Below are 8,406 nucleotides of genomic sequence, written 5' to 3'. Positions count from 1 at the left end.
TGTTTCCTTTGGTTGAATTTCTATCTTCAATGGTACTACCGTAAAGATTCGACGTAATGTTCCTTTCGGTAGCTGACTGGAGGGTGTTTTAGGGGTCACTTACTAGGAACAATGCCCATATTTAGTTTTGGATTAAGAGCCAAATGTTCAAATAGGATTTCAATGTAAAAAAGCAAAACAACTTCAGCTGTAACTACATTAGGTGAGGAGAAAATGACTTTTCTTTTAGCTTCCATGCCCGAATCGGTAACCTTGTAAAAGGGATCATTTTCGCTTTATTTGCTCAACTAGTCAATTATACGTCGACAGCTTCATCGTCACTGTCATTTATAACCGTGCAGACAAGAGAAAATGAGGGACAGAGAGGGAGGCTCCCAGTCCAGGCTTTGGGATATGTCAATTCCACTAAAGTTATTTTAGGGTTGCCGAAAACAGCGAGAGTGCATTTCCTTTTACGTCCGCATGATACCATTATTCTTTAGGTGATCAGGCAATTTAGTAACGGCGGTCCACGGGAAATACGCTTTTTCGATAGAAGCGCCTTTTACGGGTACATTAGAGACGGTTGGTATTTCTGGCTGGATAAATCAATGTGGGAGATATATTTTTACATCTCCTTGGGAATAAAATGGCACATGCAGACGAGCGGAAATGTAGTTCTGAGTGGTCAACAAAACGTTCCGGCGGAGCATGTTATAAAGGTCGTGGCTGCTGTTATGGACTATGCACTGTGGCTTTTTCAAATGGAGTTTACAAACCGATGGACTTCGACATTGATGTTGGCAAGGACAATGAGATTTTCTCCTCACACCGAAGAGAGAAAGCTTACATTAGTGCAAATTAACCGAAGGTGAAGAAAACGTGGCATGAACATGATCAAATGAAGATGACACCTCCGTTTTTTCCGGTTTTCTCTGTTGGAAAAGCAGTCAGAAGAAGTTGTCTCTTTCGCTCAGTTCAATGTACTTTAGTTGCTGGTACAAAATCATTTTTTGTCGCTTGAATGCGAGTTGTTTTGTCGTTGAACTGAAAAATTGTTTCTGTCGCTGATCACTACCGCGCTGTGAGTTGTTCTGTTTTTCTGTGAATTCAAAATTATTTCTGCCCGGGTTTCTTTCGGTTATCGCTTCGCTCCGAGCTACAGGAGTTGTTTTGTCGCTGTATCAGTATTCACAACTAGTTCTGTTGCCACATTCCCATGATCGCCATGCTTCTAGTTGTTTAATCGCTGTGCCGGCATTCAAAATGATTTCTCTCGCTGAGCGCTACTCTAAGGTATTTGTTATTGTATTCAAAATTATTTCTGACGGTCACTGGTCGTCCCACCTCGAGCTGTTTTGTTGCTGGAGTCGAAGTTATTTCTGTCGCAGGTCGCTTCACGGCGAGCTCTTTTCAATTTGTCACTGTACCGCTATTCAGCATTATTTCTGTCGCTGATCACTGATCGCTCTGAGCTGTTGTTTTGTTGAGTTATTTTCTAGGCTGATCGCTACACTCCGAGTTGTTTTATCCGCGCCGTTGAGGTTCAAATAGACTTCTGTCGTATGGTTGGGAATTGCTTTGTTGTCATATAGTATTCAAGTTGATTTCTGTCGCTAATCGCTAGGCTTCGAGTTGTTTTGGTTCCTAGATTCAAAATATTTTAGCTACCCTCCGAACTGTTTTGCAGCTCGGCCAGAATTATATTCTCCTATCGCTGGGTTGAGCCGGGGTAATTTTGTCGCTGGGTTCAAAAATAGTTTTGCCGTGGGAACCAAAATAGTTTTCTTCGGTGGGCTAAGATTTCTTTCGTCGATGCGTTTAGAGGTATCAGGATCGCTACAGCTTGAAACAGTATTCCATCCACCTCTAACAGGACCTCATTTTCCTGAGCTGCTCCAGCCGATCTTCCCTACCTCTTCTCACCCACGTCGTCTTTCTCGCAGGATGCTTTGACTCTATTTTCCGGCCAGAATTCTGCTGACTTGTACAGGAAATTGGGTATATTATTGTATCGAAAGCCCAATCCAAGCTCTGTAGGACTTAGCTCTCGGGTGATGTCATCTGCAGGATTAGCGTCTGTCGCATATAACTCCAACTCACAGCCTGAGTCACGCAATGCCATCACTTGTTGTTTTCCTTTTTCTCGAAAGACAAAAATGGGAAGTACTGCAACGAAAGTAGGACCACCAGTCACAAAACCCTGTGTGCGCTGATTGGCGATACCCCTTCTGTGGCTCCACATCCTGACGTGGTGAGGAGTCTTCGCTTTCCAGAACTGGACTGGTGCTAAATCATTCTTAACTTCAGGCACTCTTTCTGATTCACGGGTTGCTTTTGCTTGTTTAATAAATTTCAAGTCGACTTTATGTATGAGGGTATGATGACGCATGTCACAGTTCTGAACTCTTCATTTATTTCTACTATAACATTTACTCAGACGATGACCAGGTAATAGACATTATAAGTATAGTTTATGTTTCTCAACAACTTTCTCCTTTTTGCTAGGCAACATTCCCTCAAAACGTTTGCACTCTTGCTAAGCGTGATTAGTAGACTGGTGAATTGGGCACTTCTTTGTTCCATAACTGGTGCCTAAAGATTCTTCCGTGGCTCCTGCAGATAGCCCAGATTGAGATTTGTCAGCTGGCTTACCCCTATCGCCTTTAGAAGTATCTGGACGCTTCCACTTCTTCTCCGGCATCCTCCGCTGCTTGGACTCACTGATTTTTGCCTCTTTTTCCAGCTAATTTACAAATGAATTTTACGTTTATATTTTTGGTTTTCCTTCATCAAACTCGGCCCATAAACCACAAAGGCGTGCAGAAAGTTTAGCTAAAGTTGCCTCGGGGACTTGAGAGTAAAGCTCATGAAGGAAGTTGAACTCCTTGAAAATGCCTATCAATCTTGAAGCTATTTCTTGATACGGCCTGATCTGCACACTGACTTCTTTCACTATGGTTGGAAATTGATCTATGCGCTTCTTCGCAGCTAACTCAACTATGTCTACATGGCCAAACCGCTCCTCGAACACAGCTCAGGCCTGCTCGTATGAATCTAATAATTCCTTTATATGTAACCTAATTTTAATGTAACTTTTTTCTAGTTTTACTTAGTTTTTTATTTATTTACTTATTTATTATTTATTTTTTACACAGGACTTGCATTGATAGCAGTTTTTTCCTTAATACTGATTCAGCAATCCTGTATAAATATGTTTTTGTTATTATTATTATTATTATTATTAATTATTATTAGTGAACTTAACCGAAGAGTGCCAGTCTTCCGCTTCTTGGCACACAGCTCCTTAACAGACCTATACAAATCCAAACCAAAGTATACGTCAAACCTATCAACACTGGCTTTCTGCTGCATTACAAGAGCCATGTTGATGATCGCTACAAGCGCGGCTTACTAAAAACTATGCTTGATCTTGTCTTCCGCCTCTCTTCCAACTGGTCCTACTTTTCCGAGGAATGTGTTAGCCTCAAAATAGAGTTTTCTCGACTGAGTTACCCAGACAGGTTAATTAATTGCACCATCTCGCGCTTTATTGTAGTCAAAGCTTCTGATCAACCTGTTCCCGAGTTACCAGCTGTTAACAATGAATTAGATCCTGTTCGCGTTGTTCTGCCATTTAAAGACCAAGCTTCAGCCGACATTGTACGAGCACAACTCAAAGATCTGAGCCAGAAAATTCAAGTGACTGTCCAGCCCACGTTTGTTAGTCACAAGATCAAACAACATCTAAAACGGCGCGAAATCAAGCCGTCTGTTGTTAACCAACATTCCCTTGTTTATCAATTTAATTGTGACCTGCACGCGGCGGCATTTGCATCAACGCGTAGACGAGCTTAAGAATGCGTCTTTCTCCACTGGAAAACATTTTCGTGTAAAACATTCTTATGTGCCCAAGGATCTTACAAGAATTTTACCACCTTAAAGAAAGTGCAAGAAAAAGTTTGAATGTCTCATTTATGAAATGTATTTTTTATTAATGAACTGAGACCAAGTCTCAATGGACAGTCAGGCTCAAATCGTGCAAAATTTTTAAATTATTTTTAATTATGTTATTCTTGCATGCATTTTATTGTTCTTAACACCCTTTTTTACATTTTTGTAGTTTACATACTTTTACTTCGTTGTTTTATACTTATACGTATACGTATGCAAAACTTTTAAGCTTAAAAATGACCGAAGTTCGGTCGAAATGTCGGGCGCTTTTACCGTTAGTTTTTACTTCAAATTGCTTTAAAAAAGCCTTTACTTCTGAAAATCAAATGGAACGGAAATTTCCAGGAAAAAATGTTCAATATTTAAGTATACCTCACGAGGTTGTCTTCTTTTTCGGAAATGATGCAAATTCGCAATTTTCTATTCAGCGCTGGTTCTTTTGACCGCGATCATAGCAAGCTGGAGATCTCAAGCAAGGATGAAGGCGACGCATATTCGAAAATGGATTAATATTTTACTTTAGAACCTTTCCACTTATATGTCGATAAATATTAGCTACAGCTAAATTCGTCAAGAAAGCGTTTTATTAAAATAGTGCTCCCGTGGTGTACTTGTTTGTCTCCGTCCACACTTATCCGGATATTTTTGAATCCGCAACTTTCTCCCTCCCGAGATACAAAAATTTCCCCGTCCACACGTAGCGTATTCCAATCGATTTCGCCTGTCTCCACGCATCCGATGGTGTCCGGATTCCATCCAGAGAAACTAGGCCTACACGTTGTTCCGCCATATTGGTTTACTGTTCGGTAAGAGGCTGGACACGATTTTGCTACGTCATCTGATTTCGAAAGTATCCGGATTCACCGTCCACACGTTATCGTTATCACCGTGACTCTGGAGAGCAGATTCGAGAATATCCGGATTCGCTGCCGAATTCGCCGGATGCGTGTGGACGGAAGCCGTATCCGGAAAGAAATTAAAAAGTTGCGGATTCAAAAATATTCGGATACGTGTTGACGGGTCCTTTCTTTTGCATAGGTTGGCTAGGAAATGTAAAAAGATTTATGACGCGTGCAGAACCATTGTATGACTCATTATTCAAACTCTTTGTTTTCGCTGCCGTTGTGGTTTGCATAAGGTCCCTGCTGCCGTGGTCTATAAAAAGTCACAATGTCGACTTATCAGTGATCTGTTTGCTTCTATATTTGCGATTTAAACCTCGAAGTCATTGAAAAATTCCAAGCGAATAAAACTGTGGGGCTTATCGTTTTCCACACTGGAAAGTCTGTACCATTCGCCCATGGACATTCCAGGAAATTCACACCGTAAGTTTTGATCGAATGGAAAGCGCCCATAATCTTCGATTACTACTAGTTTAATTATTATAATTGTCCCAAAAAAAGTCATAATTTCTCTAGAATTTACAGCTAAACGTTTACTAAACCATTCTTTAGTATGTAGAGCTTTTGTTGTTTTTTTCGCACGGGAAAACAATAATTAGACTGAGGTCATTGCAATGTAGGAGAAGCCCTGTCAGGACAGAATTAACTTTGATAAACTAATAAACATGGTATTAATACTCATTACTGCAGTGTACGCTTGTTCACTTCTTTACTTTGTTTATTGTCTTAATAAAGTGAACGTGTATCGAAGTCATTTATATATAATGTGCTCTCTTAGTAAAAAAACAATGTTGCCTGCCATTTCCTAGGATTAAATTTGTCAACTGATTTTGCGATTGTCAAAGTGCTGAAATAAGGGATCATTCTATATTATTATTTCTCGTTGCGGGTTGCATGCGCGTCGGCCGTTCAACTACTTGCATAATTGTTATAATTTATCGTCCCTATTAAAATCATTTCACGAAAGATACTTGTATGGAAACCAGTTACAGCAGTTACTTCCGAGGGTTTTTGATCACATGTACTGAATAGGTTGACGCATCTGTACGCTAACTGATACGCTTCCATCAGCCATGAAAGTAACGATTAATCCTATCTCGTGGCAAAGGATGGCTTGGAGACGAGGCTAATCAAACGTTAAAATACACCATTTCCTCGAGTCAGTTCTGATGATAGTAGTTGGTTGACGAACATAGTCTGTTTTTTCACTAAACAAAACCATTATCTCAGTCCAGTTTTAATGCAAACGAAAAGTAGGAGCAATGTTGCCGAGCCGAATAAAACAGGTCGCAACTTACCAACGGTTGAAATGTAGAGGCCCAAATGTCATAATTTCTCCAGAATTTACAGGTAAACCTTTTCTAACCATCCGTTAGTATGTAGAGCTTTTGTTGTTGAACTTGTTTTTGGTTTGTTTTGTTTTTTTTTTTCCCGGGAAAAATAATCAGAGTAAGGTCACGGCAGTGTTAGAGGAGTCCTGTCAGGACAGAATAAACTTTCATAAACTGATAACCATGAAATTAATACTCATTACTTCACTGTACGCTTCTTCACTTCTTTACTTTGCGTATCTTCTTCTTATATCAAAGTAATTAAGCCTTGACTATTATATGAACTGTAATGACGCAAATTAGGTGAACGGGAAGCAAATAACTTCTCTTAGAGTCAGGTGACCATGAAGAGTAAGATCTCTAAGAATTTCGAGAAAAAGGACTGTTAGTTTCAACATAGTGTTCCCTCAACATTGCTGACGTTACTGGGTAGAAATCATGTAACTACTACTCGGACTAAAATAGAAATATTTGCATGCTTCAATCGCTGACGGATAATTTTTTTTTCGTAGTCAGTAGTTGAAACGTATTAATAAAAAGTATTGTAGCTATAACTTGCTGTTCTAGGCTTTTCTAGTCAGTTACTCGTTCTTTAAACCAGAATTCTTAAATATTTAACTGTATAACTCGGACAACTCCATAATACTCTCCGTGAGTAAAGAGCTAAAGACAATGGTTCTGAAGTTGTAAGGTCTTGTTTAATTTATCTGAAAAGTTATGTTATATACGCTTGACATCGGCAGTAAAGAAGGTTCGGTCGCTGATTTAAGTTAACATGACACGAGCGTGGGACAAAGGAAAATTCTGAGTCCCCGAAGGGAATCGAACCAATGACCTCCCGAACACCGGGCGGGCGCTCTATCCACTGAGCTACGAGAACTCATGGAGAGCAAGGTCATTTAACTGAGTTCATATATGACAGGTGTCCTGCATACTGCTAGGATCAACGCTATCGAAGTCATCGTGAGTAGTGATAAGTTAATAAAGATGGTGAATTTTAAGCTCGGTAATGAAATGTGAAGGTGAATGGGAGGAGATCATGGGTTCGATTCCTGTCGGGGACTCAGAATTTTTCTTTGTCCCACGCTCGTGTCATGTTGATTAACTCACCTTCACATTTCTTTACCGAGCTTAAAATTCACCATCCTTATTAACTTATCACTTAAGTAACATGTATTCCATGGCGGTCTTAGTAAAATCACGAGTATTTAAGAAACTGTTTACTGCTTACTTCTTTAAAATGAAAAGATGTCATTGAATTTCAGGTTTCTTGAGGAAAACGAACTGAGCAGCCTTCCGCCTGGAATATTTGATAACCTGACGTCCTTGGAATGGCTGTAAGTGTTTTTGTTTCCTTTGGTTGAATTTCTATCTTCAATGGTACTACCGTAAAGATTCGACGTAATGTTCCTTTCGGTAGCTGACTGGAGGGTGTTTTAGAGGTCACTTACTAGGGACAATGCCCATATTTAGTTTTGGATTTAGAGCCAAATGTTCAAATAGGATTTCAATGTAAAAAAGCAAAACAACTTCAGCTGTAACTACATTAGGTGAGGAGAAAATGACTTTTCTTTTAGCTTCCATGCCCGAATCGGTAACCTTGTAAAAGGGATCATTTTCGCTTTATTTGCTCAACTAGTCAATTATACGTCGACAGCTTCATCGTCACTATCATTTATAACCGTGCAAACCTTTACGATGCAGCTTCTTCGACACACGAATCAGTAATCCCGTCGATCATTATCTCTTCATTTTCCCTCGCTGTTCTAGCCGTCCAAGCTCTATGTGAGCTTGATAGCCCCTAGGGGTGCACGTGAGAAGTACTCCTATGAAGTACCTATACTGCTATGTGCCGTCCTAGGGGTTGTGATTTTGGTACCCTTGATCTTAAACGGGGTATCCATATTCCTTGAGCAGGGCATGATATTTCAAATGCACAAAAACCAATTTTCAGCAGCGAATTCTATTTACTTGTGGAGAATTTCTTTACACTAAATTTGCAGAACATGATATTAAAAAGATAAAGAAAGTTTAAATTAAACCGATTACCTATCCTATTTTTGCTCTGGCCCAGCCTCCCCCGTTACCATACTGCCTGTAGAAATAGGCAACATCTAGTACTTATAAAGTATAACATTGAAACCTGCATTAATTAAGAGGACACCATATTAAGCGGATACCGTTTGCTAAGCAAACACTAGCAAAAGTGTAGTATTTCATGTTGTGTGAAAACGAACCTC

At 39.8% G+C, this 8,406-nt stretch overlaps 1 pseudogene; it reads right to left on the bottom strand.

Moving 5' to 3' along the window:
• Positions 1–1,891: 1,891 nt before the first annotated feature.
• Positions 1,892–2,683, bottom strand: LOC149118916 (uncharacterized; annotated as a pseudogene).
• Positions 2,684–8,406: the final 5,723 nt, after the last annotated feature.

The sequence above is a fragment of the Orbicella faveolata genome, unplaced genomic scaffold (genome assembly GCF_042242905.1).
Source record: "Orbicella faveolata isolate gen_17 unplaced genomic scaffold, um_ofav_v1 contig_1, whole genome shotgun sequence".
In the NCBI taxonomy this organism is placed as follows: Eukaryota; Metazoa; Cnidaria; class Anthozoa; order Scleractinia; family Merulinidae; genus Orbicella; species Orbicella faveolata.
The sequence above is the reverse complement of the archived record's forward strand: the minus strand, read 5'-3'. Positions and strand labels throughout refer to the sequence as shown.